Source organism: Pinus tabuliformis, chromosome 2_2 (assembly GCF_031772625.1).
Source record: "Pinus tabuliformis cultivar Carrire ecotype Pingquan chromosome 2_2, CPIR1, whole genome shotgun sequence".
In the NCBI taxonomy this organism is placed as follows: domain Eukaryota; kingdom Viridiplantae; phylum Streptophyta; class Pinopsida; order Pinales; family Pinaceae; genus Pinus; species Pinus tabuliformis.
Genome location: NC_142300.1, coordinates 82,427,507 through 82,445,106, shown reverse-complemented (window position 1 = coordinate 82,445,106; position 17,600 = coordinate 82,427,507).

Genomic DNA, 17,600 nt, shown 5'->3' with positions numbered 1-17,600 from the left:
ACTAGCAATGGAACCAATGTTGTAATATAGGGAAAAGTATGCATAGCTACCAATAGTAAGGACATCAAGCATTCACATAGTAAATCACATAAGTAAAGAAAGGAAGAAGAGATACAATTAGTGGGGAACCACTAGAAGCACAATTTGTATTATATATCTTAAAATCCAATTAGAACCAATACATTGATACATATTCAGATATTTATACCATGTCGAGACAATTACAATAGTTTAACCATTGACCATGCTTAACTTAATCCAACTTAGTTTTCAACTTAAAAAGCTCGTCAACCGACTTACATTTTGCTTATTCTAACCTGACTGGGCTAGTCGACTAAGTTGACTAGCCCCTCTAATAGTATATATGCTAGTTATCCAAAAAATTAATATTAATTACATATTGTAGAAATTTGGGCGTTGAAAAAGGAGTGTTACAATCCCCTCCCCCTTAAAGGAACATCATACTTCATATTTTACTTCATATAGAAATTAGTTTACATAGTAAAAAAAATGGTTATTCCATTTTGTTAGCATCCTCTAGTTCCCATGGTGCCCCATCTTCTTTGAAGTGTTCCCATTGCCCCTTGACCTACACAATTACTCAATTTTGGAGCAATGCCTCCTTTTTATTGAGTATGCATTGAGGCTTTGGCTAGAACTCTCCTTTGATTTCTTCTTTGATTGCATCCCATTCAATGATGTAATTACAATTATAAACATATTTCTTAAGTAATGACACGTGGAATACAAATTGTGCTTTAACACTAGGAGGTAAGTCAAGCTCATATACTATTTTCCAACTATCTCTAGAATCTCACATGGTCTATAGTAGCAGGGTTTTAATTTGGTATAGGTTCCCATTCTCAAGGAACATATTTTGGACTTAAACCAAATATGCACATGATCTCCCACCTTAAATTCCCTATGGATTCTATTTTTATCTACATAAATATTTTGGAAATATTAGGTTGATTTCAACTTTTTCTTTGCCTTTAAGATGTCCTACTCCATTTCCTTTAGTAAGTTAGGTCGAGTTCTAATATGATCCACTATATGTTCCCATGTAATCAAATTATTATGCTCCCTACCACATAGGGCCTCAAATAGGTTCATATTCAATGATTATTGATAACTTTTATTATATAAAAACTCTACTAATGGTATATACTCCTCCAATTTAGCAATTTCACCCATCACATACATGAAAAGCATATCTTCTAAGACTAAATTTTTGTTTTTTGTTTTTCCATCTTCCTAGGGATGTTAGGCATTACTGAAGGCTAATTGTGTTCCAAATCCTTCAAAAAATTCTTTCCAAAATATTGAGGTGAACTTTCAATTTTGATTTAGGGTTTAGGGTTTTCACAGTCTAGATTTGACCCAAGTCACTCGCATGTCAGGCTTAAGGAAGTGACCAAGAAAGCTACAGCCTCTTGCATGACACCTCCTCCATTCGATCAAGATCTAAAAGATAAAATATCTGTCTTCTGAAAATTTCACTTAGTGACCGTAGGGTTTGGAAGTTAACCCCAGACAGTGATATTTCATTATAGTCTTCAGAATCAGAGTTTTGAGCATATACATTGTTGGATTCATTTCATGGATGTTGTAGTTGTTTTGTTGGTTAGTTTCATAAATGAAGATATGGATCATTGTACTCTCTTTTGCTAAATTATTTAATGAAAATCTAAGAAGAATACTTTGCAATGGCTTTCCCCATAATGGGTTTTGCCTTGGTCTCCGACCAATCCTAGTGTCTCTATGTGTGAATCTTATTGTCTATTTTTCCTTTATGTTCCGCTCCATTGATGATGATAATATTTTTCATTCTACATAGTTGAAAATGATGATAAACAATGATGTAAATCTGAATAATACTATGATGTTATGGGCTGAAATTAATGTGATAATGAAGAAATGTAATTATCAAAGCAAAGAACAATATATAACTTTGAAAAATTAACTTGGTATCAGAGCTAGGATGAAGAAAAGTCATGGAGACACCTTAATGGAAGCAAGAGAAGATGGAGGAGATCCAAAATAATTCTAGGTTTTGAAGATAACCTTAGGTAATTTGTGTATTAGGGTTTTATGGATATTATGATGTTAGGGTTTGAGAGAAACCCTGGTTGATGGAAAATATATGAGATATGAAATCTAGCATGGTCAATGTGAATATTCTCAAGCACTTGTGATAGATTTGATGAAGCCCTAAATGGGATAGTCTCTATTAAGTCTGGTTGTTGATTAAGGTGGTTGAAATATTGAAGGCAACATTGTTATATGGACAATGGATAGTGATGGCCCTTGAAGGTTGGTTCAAGAGGGAGAGGATTGCTTCTCATTAAAGATAAGTATCTCTTGACTTATGATGCTCCTTTGTGTATTTACTTTTGTTTAGACATATAGATATGATTATGGTTGTGATCATTACTTATACTTCCTGCATGTATATTTTAGTATTTGGATGTTTCTAACCTCCTTGATGAGATGTGTTAAGAGTATCATTCTTGAGGATCATTTGAGATGCAGGAAAGAAAAGCTAGAAGTGGAAAAGGTAAGGAGGAACTTGGTGAAAAGATGACTAAATGCTACATGCTACCTATCTACAAGGTATGCATGGTATATTGTTTCAATTTTATGGCAAGGAAATCCATAATGTATGATGAGAATGTCTCCTTCTCAAATGGTTCATGCATGCATATGAATGTGATTTGAATTCATGATTCTTATGATGAAATGGTGCACTTGGTATTGAACATGTATCTTAATCCTTGATCATGATGAACTTCTTGATCTTGCAAGGCTACTTAATGTTGAGCTTTGATATATTGGTATACTTGATGTTTGGCTAACATTTATATTTTGGATATCTTGATTCCATAAAGAAGGTTAGCACCTTGACTCTAGTAGATGATTCTCTTGACACTAGACATGCATAAGACATGATAAATTTCATATAGAATGTTAGTTCATTGATTTCTATATACAATACTATCAATGATGCTTGTGATGAGCCTGATGAATGTATGGAAAAAGGTTTGACACACTTGTTGTTTTGGAAATTTTTTATTGAATGACTTGACTTGATCCTATTGATAATGATAACCATGATAACCATGATGATAGAAGTATAACTATGAGATTGATATTCATGATCTTTTTTTTACCATGATTACGCTTTGATGTGCTTAGTAATTATGGCATATGGTAAATTTGAGTGCCCTGACTTGATGGATTGAGTTATGTGACAAGGAAGTAATGTTTTGATAATGATTCTTGAAGTATGATCCTATTAGTTATTTGACACTAAGTCATGATGTAATGGTGAATTAGCTAATGCTAACATATATTACCATGATGAATGTGTCTGACTTTCTAATGTAATATATCTGTTAATGTATGGAAGTATTATAGACAGGTTGATGGCATAAATCAAGACAACTAAAATGGATTCTCATTCAGAGGGAGAACCTATCCATAAGATCTCCTCTCCTATTGTCATTTACATTATATGTATATTCTTTACCGTTGAAGCATGATTTATGGGCATGAATAGACAAATATATGACATTGTTGATTTGCAACAAATTTCTAATCTAAGAAGAGAGAGTGTTCCCTTACTCCAAACCTCAGTTGCACGAAATTAGGTTCATAGATGCAACTGTAGCCTTTCAACCGCATGAAAGTGAGGTCAAGGGTGCAAATGTAGTCTTCCAACCTCACACATGAAGGCCTATGGATGTGACTATGTCTACTGGACACAAAAATGAAGTTTTTTGCATGAAATCATATGTTCACCTGAAGGATGTTAGTCCTACAGATGTGGAGTTGACATCAAAAAGATATGTGAGGTAGAAAGTCTAAAATGTTTAGTATAATATGAATATATATATTGAAATTGTGTTTGCAGGTGACCGAGACATGCATATAGATATATGATTATTTTTGTGTTGCAAGAGTTTGGCATGATTTGGTTGTTTAATATAAACAATGTTTCAAGTTTTGATGTGATGTTTGAAATATGTTCTGGACTATAGATCTCTCTATGATAGAAAATTTGGGATCTGACCTAATGACTAATGATTTTATTTGATGACTAATGATTTTCTTTGATGATAATTATATATGAGCTTCCAATGACTAATATCAGTATTTGATTGGTCTCCTCGTTCTTAGCACATTGGTTTAAGTATTGACAATTGTGATTCAACATGAAGCTATCTCCATGAATGGTTGGAACTTGCATGACTTATCCTTGTTGTATGCATTTGCATCTAGTGACTTATAGTATGATCATAAGGATGACTTGATGAAATATGGATTGGTATTTCTTATGAAAACTTGTTGGCATGATAATAGATGAAGTCGTGACTTGATGAGAGCTCTACCTATCACCTAGTCTAAAGAATATGATACTGTGATATTGTGATGATCTTGATACTGGTTATGGTCTAGCATCTAAAATTTGATGAGATGAATTAGTTGATTTGATTGTTCAACATTGTGAGTCTGAGCATATTGGTTTGGAAAGTATTATGTTTTCAAAGAGAATTATATGAATAAAGCTCCTTGATCTAGATATGTCTGCTTTAACAATTATCTGGTGAAGCCAAGAAGATGTGTTGATCCAAACCTCTACTTTAGAAGTGTTCCAGGGAATGACTTTGATTTTTAATTTGGTTCTATATATTGATGGTCTACTCTTAATAGGAAATGAGCCTCTGATGATCTATGTAAGAGGAGATATGGCTTCTGAAGCTTGAAATATTAAATCATGGCATGATGAATCAATTTCTAAAGTTGGGAAAAGAAAATATATATTGCGAAGCTATTAAAGAAGTATTGGAAAGTGGAAATGAAATCCTTCGACACTCTAATTGAATTTTAAGAATTTATGAAGAGATATTGTTGAACTTGACTTGGAAATTGACAGTTGATTAAAGCATTTATGTTTCATTTTTAACATCCATATTATATATATGATAGGCATACAACCTGAGTCGATTCGTGATTGAGCCGCTTCATTCACATTGAGTTGTTTCCTAGCATCCTTAATATTACTTGCATGGGATTATCCTCCTATGATATGTGACTACTTGGGTGTACTGATGATGATTAAGATCATTATTGGTGACATGATCACATTTGGATGTTGCCTTAGTATGATATCTGCCATGATATCTTGGATGAGAGGTCCATAGCATGACCGAGGATGAGTATGATGACTATCCATGTGGCAAGATGAAGAATCTCCTTGGAGAGTCATCTGAGCAGGAACTGGATATGACATGGATACATAATGATGAAAAAAAGTGGGAACTGGTTGGCAGAGAATCCCGCATATAGTTGATACCTTCATATATTGAGCCAGTGTTGTTGTAGGAGACAAGCTCATATTAGCACATCCTTGAGAGGAAGGACGAATATGGTATAATTTTTGTGATATATATGATTGTTTATGTTCTAATATGATATTTTATTTGATGTCCTATGTGAATAGTATATAGTTTCTATTGAGACATGATGATTACCATATATGAGCATGATGATATGTTTCTGGTTTACAGACTGCAAGACTGATCGAGAAGACTTAGCCAGCTCTTCATCCCTTGTATAAGCTCCCACGGCGTGGAATTGAGATATAGGGCTTCTGGGGTTGAGGAAACTCTGGAAAATAGGGTATCACCCCTATATATTACCCATAAGTTTGGAGTAGTAGCTCACCCTATCTTGGTATTTACAGAGTATACCCCAGTTGGCATCATACCGACAATCAGGGCTTGATGGGATTGTCCCTCCCTATCTGGCCAATGGGTTGATGAGGCTTGGAGGCGTGTGATCCTTACCTCTTGGTAAGTAGGGTATCTCATCCAAGCTCAAATTATGATGCAGGTTTTCTTCCACATGACTATTGAGGGTCATTTTTGGGAAGATAATTAGGAAATAAAATGGGTTGAGTAGTATCTCCACTATATCACCTATTGGTTGATATGGGGTCATAGTAGTAGCTCGCCCATGACATTCTAGGTTGAGTAGTATCTCCCTGATGTGGTTACAAGTTGACATGTGTTCCCTGATGATATGCTCTCTGATGATGATGCGGGTCATAGATTTGACTCCCCGTCAATATGTCTAGGTAGTAGCCCACTGACAGAGATTCTAGATAGTAGCTTGTTGACATATATTATAGATAGTATCCTAATAGAAGAGATTCTAGGTAATATCCCAATGAATAGAGGGTGGTAGCTTAGGCTCCCCTCTTATGACAAATTCTTATTCTATATTTGAGAATATTCATTATATGAGTAGGGAAAATCAAGAGATAAGCATGAATTAACAAGAGAGAAATTGAGATGTGTTGAACAATGTGCAACAAGAAATGTTAAATTTAGAATGTTCTAAAAATATACCTGCTAAAAATAGCATGTCTAAAATAGCAGTTTGGCCAGTGAGGTCATTGGCCACATTGGGTGAGAGGTGAAACTGCTAAAAATAGAAAGTTCTAAAAATAACATTTCTAGGTCCCTTCCTATTTATAGAAGTCCCTAGTCTATCTATAGGAAGTAAAATTAATTTTGGTCTTAACAGCAGTTGGAAATATTAATTAATTAATTCAGTTGAGTTAATTAGTTATGGAAATTCGAATTTGAAGTCTTTGTGAGCATGCACATGAGTTGTCCCACTGATTGAGGAATTTATCCTTAATTTCCTCCACTGATTGAGGGAATAAGTATGAGTTCTATAATGAGAGAATCAGTTGACTTAGTTCTAACTAGTCAAGTCCAGTTAGATTAATTTAACAAGTTGTTAAAATAATAAAATATAGTTTTTTATGCTTGCATGCATGTGACAACTATTATTTTAGATAACTGAGAATTCACTCATGGATAACTGTTGCATGTCAATTCTGTCAGAGACCCAGTTGAGATCAGATGTGGGATAGTGTACTCTCAGATGCTTGACTATTTCTAGTAAGTAGTTTTTGCATGATTGAGGAACTAGTGTACTCAAGGATTGTGTAGTTGGACCATTGGTTAACTTGGTATGTTTGAAATTAACTGCATATGCTTTTGCTATTATTTCCTAAGCAAACTATGAAAGGAAATAGGGATTGGACAATAGGTAAATCCTTTATATATAGGTCTTGGTTGGTTCATGAGACATATCTTCATATCTTCATAGTTCATTGAGAACTGAATAGCTTGAGAGCTAATTCTTTTTGTATTGTGAAGAGGATTTCCACTTGATTGATAATACATGGTTGGGGTTTTATGCTGGTGCTTTCCCCTGGATATATCTTTTGTTATGTGTGATTATTTCTCTTGATCAGTTATGCATGTTTCTACTTGATGTTGCTCGTGAATTCGATTATGCTTCCGCTTAATGTTTTGTAGAAGTAGAACAAGTATTATGCTTCAGGACATTGCATATATCGGTTTGTTCTACAAGTGAAATTTCTACAAGATGATAATTTATGATGTGTGATGATGAGATACTTGAGATGGTACATATGATTATAGGATAATTGAGATGGCACATATGATTAGAGGATGAGATATTAATCGATGGAAAAATATTGACAGGTGGAATTTTCCCTGGTTGAGAGGGAGTGTTAAAATATAAAACTGTGGTTGAATTCCACCTTGGACAACTCAAATGATAGAGATAATTATTTGATTGAATTCCTCCTTTTGAGAGGACCAAAATCTACCTAAATATCACTCAAATTGGATAAGGGAAAGTGCACTTATGAAGAAAAACCCACATGTGCACATATGATAAGGTTGGCCCTAAAGAAAAGTGGAACACCTTGAAAGGCTATAAATACAAGTGCCACCCACCTCATTTGGACACAATAATGAGACACTCTTCTATCTTGGTTTTTGGCTCGTACAAGTTTGAGGCTCGTTCGCGGAGGATCAAATTCGCTATGAGGTGAAATTTCAGGGCCTGAGGCTCACATCTCTGATTTAGGGTTTTGGGCCCTAGTCGCAAGCACAAAACATGAAGGATTCAACTATAGTCACATGCACAGAAGCTCATCTATGTGACTGGAGCCTTCAAGTCACACAGTTAACTCTCCATCCATGCGAATGGGGGTTTAGGGTTTCCACAATTTAGATCTGACCTTAGTCACTCCTATACCAGGATTAAGGGAGAAACTGGGAAATATATATTCACTCACCTAACACCTCCTCTGTGTGACCAGGATCTAAAAGATGAAATCTTAGTCTTCCAAAGATTTTTCTCAATGACCGAAGGGTTCGGAAGTGGACTTTAGATAGTGATAGTTCGTTACAATCTTCAAAATCATATTTTTGAGCATATACATTATTGGGTTCATTTCATGGATGTTTTAGTTATTTTGTTGGTTAGTTTCATAGATGAAGATATGGATCATTGTACTCTCTTTTGTTGAATTATTTGATGAAAATATAAGAAAAATAATTTGCAAGGGTTTTCCCGATAGTGGTTTTTCCTTGGTCTCCGACCAATCCTGGTGTCTCTATGTGGAAATGATTTTGTTCTATTGTTCCTTTATGTTATGCTGAATTGATGATGATGATATTGTTCTTTCTAGGTAGTTTCATATGAAGATGAATAATGATGTAAATCTGAATAATGTTATGATGTTATGGGGTGAACTTAATATGTTAATGAGGAAATGCAATTATGAAAGAAAATAACAATATATCCCTATGAATAATTAACACAACATACCTATGATGTGCGTAATTCCACTAGAACCTTCTATATTGGCCCTCAAATTAGTCTTACGAGTGTTCATTGCTTTCATGTGAATTTTTTGTATGTTGTAGCTTAGTGCATCTACCACATGATTTATTTTCCTTTTATCCGTTGAATCTAAAAATCATACCCAATAATGAGTTATAATCATCCAGATTACTTAGAAATAAAATGGGGCTAGCTAAACAAATACTTTAGCTCATTGGGGCTACTCATCAATAAAAATAGGTAGCAAAGTAGGTAATGTCACCACATATTAAGGGCATGGATAATAATTGTGAGTTCTAGGTCATGTGTAACATAATTTTTATCTTTCTCATTGAGATTCTTGCATTGATAGTTGATTGCATGTCAATATTGCATAAGGATGCCTCTTAACCTCTATTTACACATTAAGAACTCTTTGTTTGGTTCCACGATCCTCATTTTGGTGCATTTTTAATAAGATGCTTTAACTTCCAAAATATTTATTCAAATTCTTTTGGAAAAAGAAATCCACTTATTTCTTTTGTAATGAAGTGATAATATTATCAATATTGGAGAACCCCTACATGAAACTACAATATAATCATTCTAATCCCATGAATGATCTTACTTTAGTAGCAATTTTTGTACCTGGTCAATCCATGATGGACTTTGTCTTGTTAGGATCTAGAACTGTCCCTTTTTTAGAGATGATGTGATCTAGATAATGAATTTTCTTTAGGTAGAAGATCCACCTGCTGAGCTTGGCATATAATTGACGTTCCCTCATCACTTGCAATGACATCTTAAGGTGCTATTCTGTGATATCCCTAACCAAATTTCCCATGTAAATGGCATTGGGGATGCATTGTGAATATTGTACGATGAATTGAAATGAATAATGGGGACTTAGTCAGGGGACATGAATTCTAGAGTTGGTAAGGGAGTCACTTTCTTGAGACTTCATGTTTTCTTGTGCTAGGGAAAAACCTAAAGACATTGGACAACCATTAAAGAATAGCTAGTGCCGGACATGAAGGAAAATATCTCTTGAAATTAAATGAGTAGAAAAGGGCATGCATGCACATACTTCTTGGAAAGCAACCACAAGAAAGAAGGTCAAGAATTTATGAAAAGGTACAACACATTGCAGGATTGAAGGGAACTTCAGTAATGATGGTCAAAGAAGAGAACCAAGAAAATCTAAACATGAACAAATAAGAATAGGGGAATACCACAGAAAATGAAAAAAAGGAAAAAAAGTGGTGTGGAGCAGAGGGAAGTTTGACACGATATCTCTGTAGGAAACAACAAAGAGAAGAGAAGAGAAGAGAAGGGGATTGGTTCTTGATCCATGGAGGTTGTCGGTTGAGTTGTTAATCTCTAGAATCTTATAATAGCTTGAGGTCCCTAGAGGCTATGGGTTGAGATAGAATCCCTGGAGCCCTAGAATAGTTTGGCCTAGAGGCTGTGCGTTGAGATGGAGGTCTCTGGAGCCCTATAACATCTTGGATCCCTGTAGGTTGTTGTTCGGGATAGAATATCTAGAGCCCTATAACAGCTTGGGTACCCTGGAGACTGTGGGTTGAGATAACAAGCTTTAGAGCCTTGTAACAACTGGGGTAGAGGTCATCCTGAAGAAGAAGATGAGGAAGACTAGAATGAAGGCTATTGGTTAATTCCTAGGTGGAAGAGTGTATTTCAGACTCCATGGAAGGGGGTGAATCACTCTGAGAAAGCCTGGGGGGAGGTTGGGCTCCTACGAACTCCCAATGTCAACCAAGAAAGAAGCTGCCAACTGAAGGGATTGAGGAAGGAGGTCCTTTGGAGTCTTGGAATCTAGCGACAGATTGGTGTGTTAGTTTGTGAAGAAAGCATTTCCCTGAGACTCTAGAATCTAGGTGAGAGGTGATGATTGAAATTAAGTGTGGTTTCATTTGTCTACAGTCGGGGGGATAGTCCTTGTTCGAGACTCAGTTTCCCTGCATACTCCAAGATAAGTAATTGTGTATTGTGTTTAACGCATGACGAATGATGTTATTGTGTTTATGGATTATGGATTGAATGTAGGGACTACATTGTACTGATGAATACACGCTTAGGAATTGTATTATTTGTGTCTATGTGACGAATTGAATGGTTGCATCTATGTATGTATTTGTGTAGAATATATGCTCAAATGTGTAATAAAGTTGAAAGGCAAAAATACATTATTAATTTTTAAATGGCACGAATGAGACATTTGTTACATAAAAGTATATCATATGTATGTTAAGTAAGACCAAGTTCTAATATAGAAGTGAACCAGGTAAGCTTGTATAAATGCTTAAAGAATGGTGGGCTTTGTGACCCTTTTTATTAATATAATATTACAAATAGAGATGACTTCTGCATATAAGGTTTTGTAATCACTTGTGAGTCATTCGTGGTCATGTTACAAGTTGTTGTGTTACTATATGAGCACGGTCTTAACTTCAAAGGGGTTTTTCCCTAGTATCAGTTAAGCCACTAGCTTTACCTAAATGGTCTTCAACCTTTCCTTTTCATTAGGATGTATATCTTTTGTTGGCATCATAAGGTGATGGTCGAGGGACCTGAAGGCTTGAAGAAACAACATTGAGTTGTTTGCATGCGCGGCACAAGATCTGGAACTGCCAGTGAGTGGAAGAAGAGTTTGGATCCTCCCTGGAGTCTATGCCAAGTCTGTGGTAGGTAACTCACACAAGATCGTCTACACCTCCCATGGGGAGTTTCCTCCTCATGGAGTGGGTATATTTGCCGGCCAGGAACTGACTGGAGAACCCGTCACTTAATCTTGAGAGGGATAACATCATAAATTACTTAGAAAACCAAGAGTGTTGCGATGAACCCAAAAAACATATCTGGAGGCTTACCAAACTCTAAAGGAGAAACCTGGCCAACAAGGCTATTTTGGAGAAGTTTGAGCAATTTTTCAACTTGTAGCTTAGAAGACTACCATGTCCTTCATCTAAGGCCTTTGTCAAGGTAGGATTGAAATCCATCAAATGATTCGTGGTGATAATGAGCAAGAAGAACTTATTGTGACTCAAAGGAAGGAGGTTTTGTACTTAGGAAAGGTGGGCCAACCTTATCCACAAAATGGTCAAAAACCCTAGTCAAGGGGATTTTTTGTTGGTGGAGTGGGATTCCCTCCACAGGATTCGTCAAAATGATGGAGCGAGAGGTCGTAGGGCAGAAACATGGAAGGAAATTAAATTAAGAGTTGAGGAATTAATGAAAAAGGAGCATCGAGGTTCTATTAAGAGATGGTGATGGAATTTATTTTCTTACCCAGACCATTGGGGAGGGGAAGACTGTCTAGAGGGAACTACCTCTAAAACCTGGAAGGCTGGAACCCCAGAGAGCTATGTGAATATTCCTTCATGATGTCGCAAGCTTATGATTCTGACCACAAGTGAGGACCCAGTATGAATCAATCACCAACGGGTTACCCTTCCTTTTATGTGGAGACCACACTGATGTGAAGTCTTAGGCGACGTGGTTAGTAGTGGGACACCTCTGGTGCCTAGGGGCCACTCACAGATGACACACACTGATGTGAAGTCTTAGGCGACGTGGTTAGTAGTGGGACACCTGTCATCTCGCTATGCTCAGCCGAAAGGTCAGGTTTTTGGGGGAGGCCCCTCTCATTAACTTGAAATACCATAAGGTATTGAATATGTGACACATTAGCCAAGATGGTCAATACGGGGGGAAGCCTTGCACTGGAAGGTGGAGCATCGAGGAGGCCCCAGAGCTAATGAGCATGTATATATAACCAAAAAAAAAAAAAAGTATATATATATATATATAGATAGATAGATAGATAGATAGATAGATAGATAGATAGATAATAATATTAACATAATTATGGGAATAAATCATGCGGGAAATCATTTTTCCCCACTCCATCAATGTTGTAATCGGTTGGGTACGTTACAGAGTGGTATTAGAGCATCCAGGTTCAATATTTGGACTGGATGGGCTTCGTCATGAGCACGTGATGAAGTGTTGTTGCATAATACTGAGCTAGTTTGACTGCATTCATTGATTTTTTATTAAAGTAGTGCTAAGATAAGTTAAATATCCTATGGGAGTAGGAATTATGATTATGGATATATTTTATCATTAGTTATGTCTTAAATTCATGATTAAATGATTATTGAATATGATTTATAAATGATTTGAATGTTAACAATGTTGTTTTGTATCACAAGAAGTCCACAATACTTCAAGGATACAACCTCATGATCTTGATTTATGTTCAAAATGTTGTTTAAAATGTATAAGAATTTGTGTGATTTACAACACGTCACAACTAACATAACACATAAAAGATCCAGTGACGAGAACATAATGGTTTCATATACTTTCAATCAGTCACAATATGGAAGTGATGGAGTTAGAACCAATGGTGAAGAGAGATCAGTTGGGAAAGTGGGAGGAAATCAATCCCTGGATTAGATGGATACTCTAAGGAGTCTTTAGGATGAGGTGAGAAGCTTTAAGGATGATAATGAGAGGTTGGTAAGAGGTGAAGAGAGGTAGACAGAGATTAATGTAGTCATCTTGCAAAGTCTCTTGGATTGGAAAAGGCAAGGGAAATCTGAGATGAGGACCAGTCATGGAGATAGGAAGAGCCCTCGAGAGTCAGAAGAGAGTACCAATGGAGTAGAAAAGAGTGGGTTCTGAAAGAGTCCTAGGAAAGGTAATGAGGACACCATGTTAGGGGGAGAAATTTTGAGTACTCCAAGAGGAAGGGCTAGAAGACAGGTACCTTACTCGAGAAAACCAACCAATTCTGTGACTCAGAGACATCATCACTCTCTCCACCACCGTTTTCTCAAGGAGCAAGGAAAGGGAGCCTAAGCCCAAAGAATTTGAAAAGGCAAATCCACCCACATTTGATGGCTATGTGAAGAAGGCAGAGGATGAAAAAGCATGGTTGCTAGGGATGAAGAAGTTATTCAAAATACATGACTACTTTGTGAATATGAAGGCTAGAGTTGCCTCTTACAATTTGAAAGGAAAATCTAATATTTGGTGGGAACACCTGAAGAATACTAGAGACATCACTGAAGAGGCGCTAACATGGGATGAGTTTTAGAAGCTTTTTAGGTAAAAAAATAAGTTGAAAAGTTACTATGACAATAAGGCAAAGGAATTTATGAACTCAGAATGGGATAGATGACTAGTGAGGAGTATGTCAACAAGTTTTTGGGGCTATTGAGGTATGTCCCATATCTCAAGGAAGAGAAGGTAAAAATTCATAGATTCATCATTGGATTTCCTATGGTATTCAAAGATGAGATTGAACTGTTCGAACCCCAGAACTTGAAGGATGCGATTAAGAAACTGGAGAATTGCTATGAGCAAGCCATATGTAGGCATAAAACTAAGAGTAATTGGGTAGCCAAAAGCACCGCCAAGATAAATGTGAGTTGGTCTAGAGGGAACCCAGAAGGAGAGGAAGCACCTAGCTTAAACAAGATAGTCTCAGTAGAAGGAAAACAATGTTGTTAAAGGGAATCTACAGTAGTAGGCATCAGCATAACCCAAGATAGAAGGCAGGGAACCACTTAAGTATTGGACTAGTGATGGGAACCACAAGATAAGGGATTTCCCTCATCAACAAGAGATTGGACCCAAAATATATAGTGCTTAGGAGGGAAGCACGATGGGTGAAGTTTCCTGGAGTATGCCATGGGTTTACGTGGCATTAGACGATCACCAAGCGAATCACTAGACATCCATCATTGATATGGAAGGTACGATACAAGAGAAATGTTTTCTATTTTGATTGATCCAGGTCTAATTATATCTATGTTAGCCTAGAGCTTGTTGAAAAGTGGAAACTGGATAAGAAATGACATCGAGAACCCTGACTGTTTCAATTGGAAATAGGGACAAGGAGAAGGATTAGCCAATGGGTGAAGTAATGTGCATTGGAACTCAATGGCATTACCATAGTAGCTCACCTGAATGTGCTACCACTAGGTGGGTATGGTATCTTTCTAGGCATGGATTGGTTGTATACACACTAGACCAAGGTGGAGTACTATGAAAAATAAATAGAATGCTTAAATGAGCAAGGGATGAAGAGGGTATTGCAAGGTAAGAAAAATCCAATATCAGTAAGGTTGATCACCGCTATTCAATCCAAACATATTTTTATGAAGTGATGTACATTATTCATAGTACAAGTTTCAAGGAAGGGGAAGATGACAAAACAATAAGGAATGAGGAAGTTGAGTTGCTTTAAAGGTACCCAGTCTTGCGACAATATGTAGACATATTTCTAGTATAGGTTCTTAGATTACCCCCTCACAGAGAGATATATTTATCTATTAAGATGATACCTATAGTAGCCCCAAAATCCAAGGATCCATACAGGATGAGAAACCCTGAGTTGGTTGAGCTGAAATTGCAGTTGAAAGAAATGCTAGACAAGGGGTACATAAGGCCAACTGTGTATCCTCGGGGAGAACTAGTAATGCTTTTTAAAATGAAGGAGGGAATCCTGAGACTATGCATTTATTATAGAAAGTTGAACAAGGTAACCATTAAAAATAGGTACCCATTACCAAGGATTGATTATCTCTTAAACTAGCTAAGGGGAGCAACAATATTCTCTAAGATTGACTCGAGGTCGGGCTACCATCGAGTAAGAATCAAGGAGGAATAAATTCATAATACTAATTTTAGAACAAGATATGGGCACTACGAGTTCGTAGTGGTACCCTTTGGACTCACTAATTCTCCTACCACATTCGTGTTCCTAACAAATGGGGTATTGGGACTGTACTTAGATAGGTTTGTCATTGTATTCGTGGAAAACATATCAATTTATTAGAAAATGGAAGGATAACATGAGCATCATATATCGGATGTGATATAGTTGTTGATAGAACATTAGCTCTATGCAAATCTTGACAAGTGTGACTTCTTCCAGACATAAATGCACTACTTAGGGCATGTCATATCCAAGGAAGGCATGCCATTCAATCCAAATAAGGTCAAATCCATCAAGGAGTGGCCGGCTCTAAAGAATGTAGATGAGATCATATCATTCATGGGATTGGCAAGATATTGCAGGAGATTTATCCAAAACTTATCCAAAATAAGACATCATGTTACATCCCTATAGAGAAAAGGGAAGAGATTTGAATGGAAAGCACAATCTGTATATAGCTTTGACTAGTTAAAATGATTGCTGACTAGTGCACCAGTGCTAAGAATTGTGGATCCTGACAAAGACTTTGTAGTGTGTATCGATTCTTGCAAGGAGGGAATTAGTGGAGTCTTAATGTAGGAGGGACAATTTGTGTGTTAGGAGTCAAGAAAATTCAGTAAACATGAGGACAATTATGTAACTCATGACCTGGAATTGGTTGTTATTATTCATGCTTTGAAAATTTGGAGGCACTACCTCCTTGATCGTAAGTTCACACTCATGATAGATCATAGTGGGCTCAAATATATTTTTTTACAGCCAAAGTTGAATTCCAGACAAGCCAGATGGTTGGCCACACTCAACAAAATTAACTTCAAGTTTAAGTATATAAAAGGCAAGGAAAATAAGGTTGTTGACACCTTGAGATGGAGGATCCAAGTGAATCATTTGGCAATTGTAAGCTCATGTGTGACAAAACTGGATGAAAAGATCAAAGTGTTGGGCAATTACATGAAGCATACCACTGATTAAAAGAGGAACTGCAAGAAAGCAACGAGGATGGAGAATACCACTCACTAAGGTCAATTTAGTTCGATATAAAGTAATAATTTATTTTCCTAATAGTGGTGAAATAAAAGCATTGATAATGAGAGAATTCCACACAAATCTCTACTCAGTACATATAGGGTATCAAAAATACCCTCACAACCATTAAAAGAAGCCACTACTAGCCAAATTTGAAGAAAGAAGTAACAGACTTCATGGAAAATTGCTTGGAATTCCAGCAAGTAAAAGATGAGTATAGGCATCCTGCAAGATTACTATAGCATATCCCCATCCCGGAATGGATGTGGTAAGTAATCTCCATGGATTTCATCATGAGACTACCCAAAATAGTGAAGAAGCATGACATAATCATGGTAGTGGTGGACAAGCTTAGCAAGGTATCCCATTTTGTGGTGGTCAAATCCACCCATTCTACTAATGAAATAGCATAAATTTTCATAAGGGAGATCACGAAGCTGCATGGAATCCCCAAAAAATCTCGTATTTGAAAAAGATGCCAAATTTACTTCTAGATTTTGGAAGGAGCTATTCACAAGCTTGGGGAAATAATTAGCATTCAATGCTACCTATCATCCACAAACAGATGGTAAAATAGAGAGGATCAACAAGATCCTTGAGGACATGTTAAGGATGTATGTGATGCATCAACCCAGAAAATGGGAAGAGTATCTTCCACTTGTGTAGTTTTTGTAAAACAATGGACACCAAGAATCCATAAGGATGATCCCCTTTGAAACATTATATGGAAGGAAATGAAATAATCCTATGAGTTGGAGTGACCCAGTTAATAGATTTCATGTAGGACCTGATATGCTTAAATATTTAGAACAACAACTTCATATCATAAGGAAAAATATGAAGGTGGCTCATGAAAGATAGAAGAGCTATGTAGATAGGCACATGATCCACAAGGAATTCCAAGTCAGAAAACTTAATCCCAAAATGAGTTCACCCTAAGGATGGGGACATGTTCCAAGCTGGCACCATGATATTGTGGGCCATTTGAAATACTTGAGAGGATAGGACCAATAGTGTATAGGCTAGACTTACCTCCATCAGCTAGATTTCATGATGTTTTTCACGTTTCTTTACTTAAAAGCTATGTGCAAGATTTTAATCATGT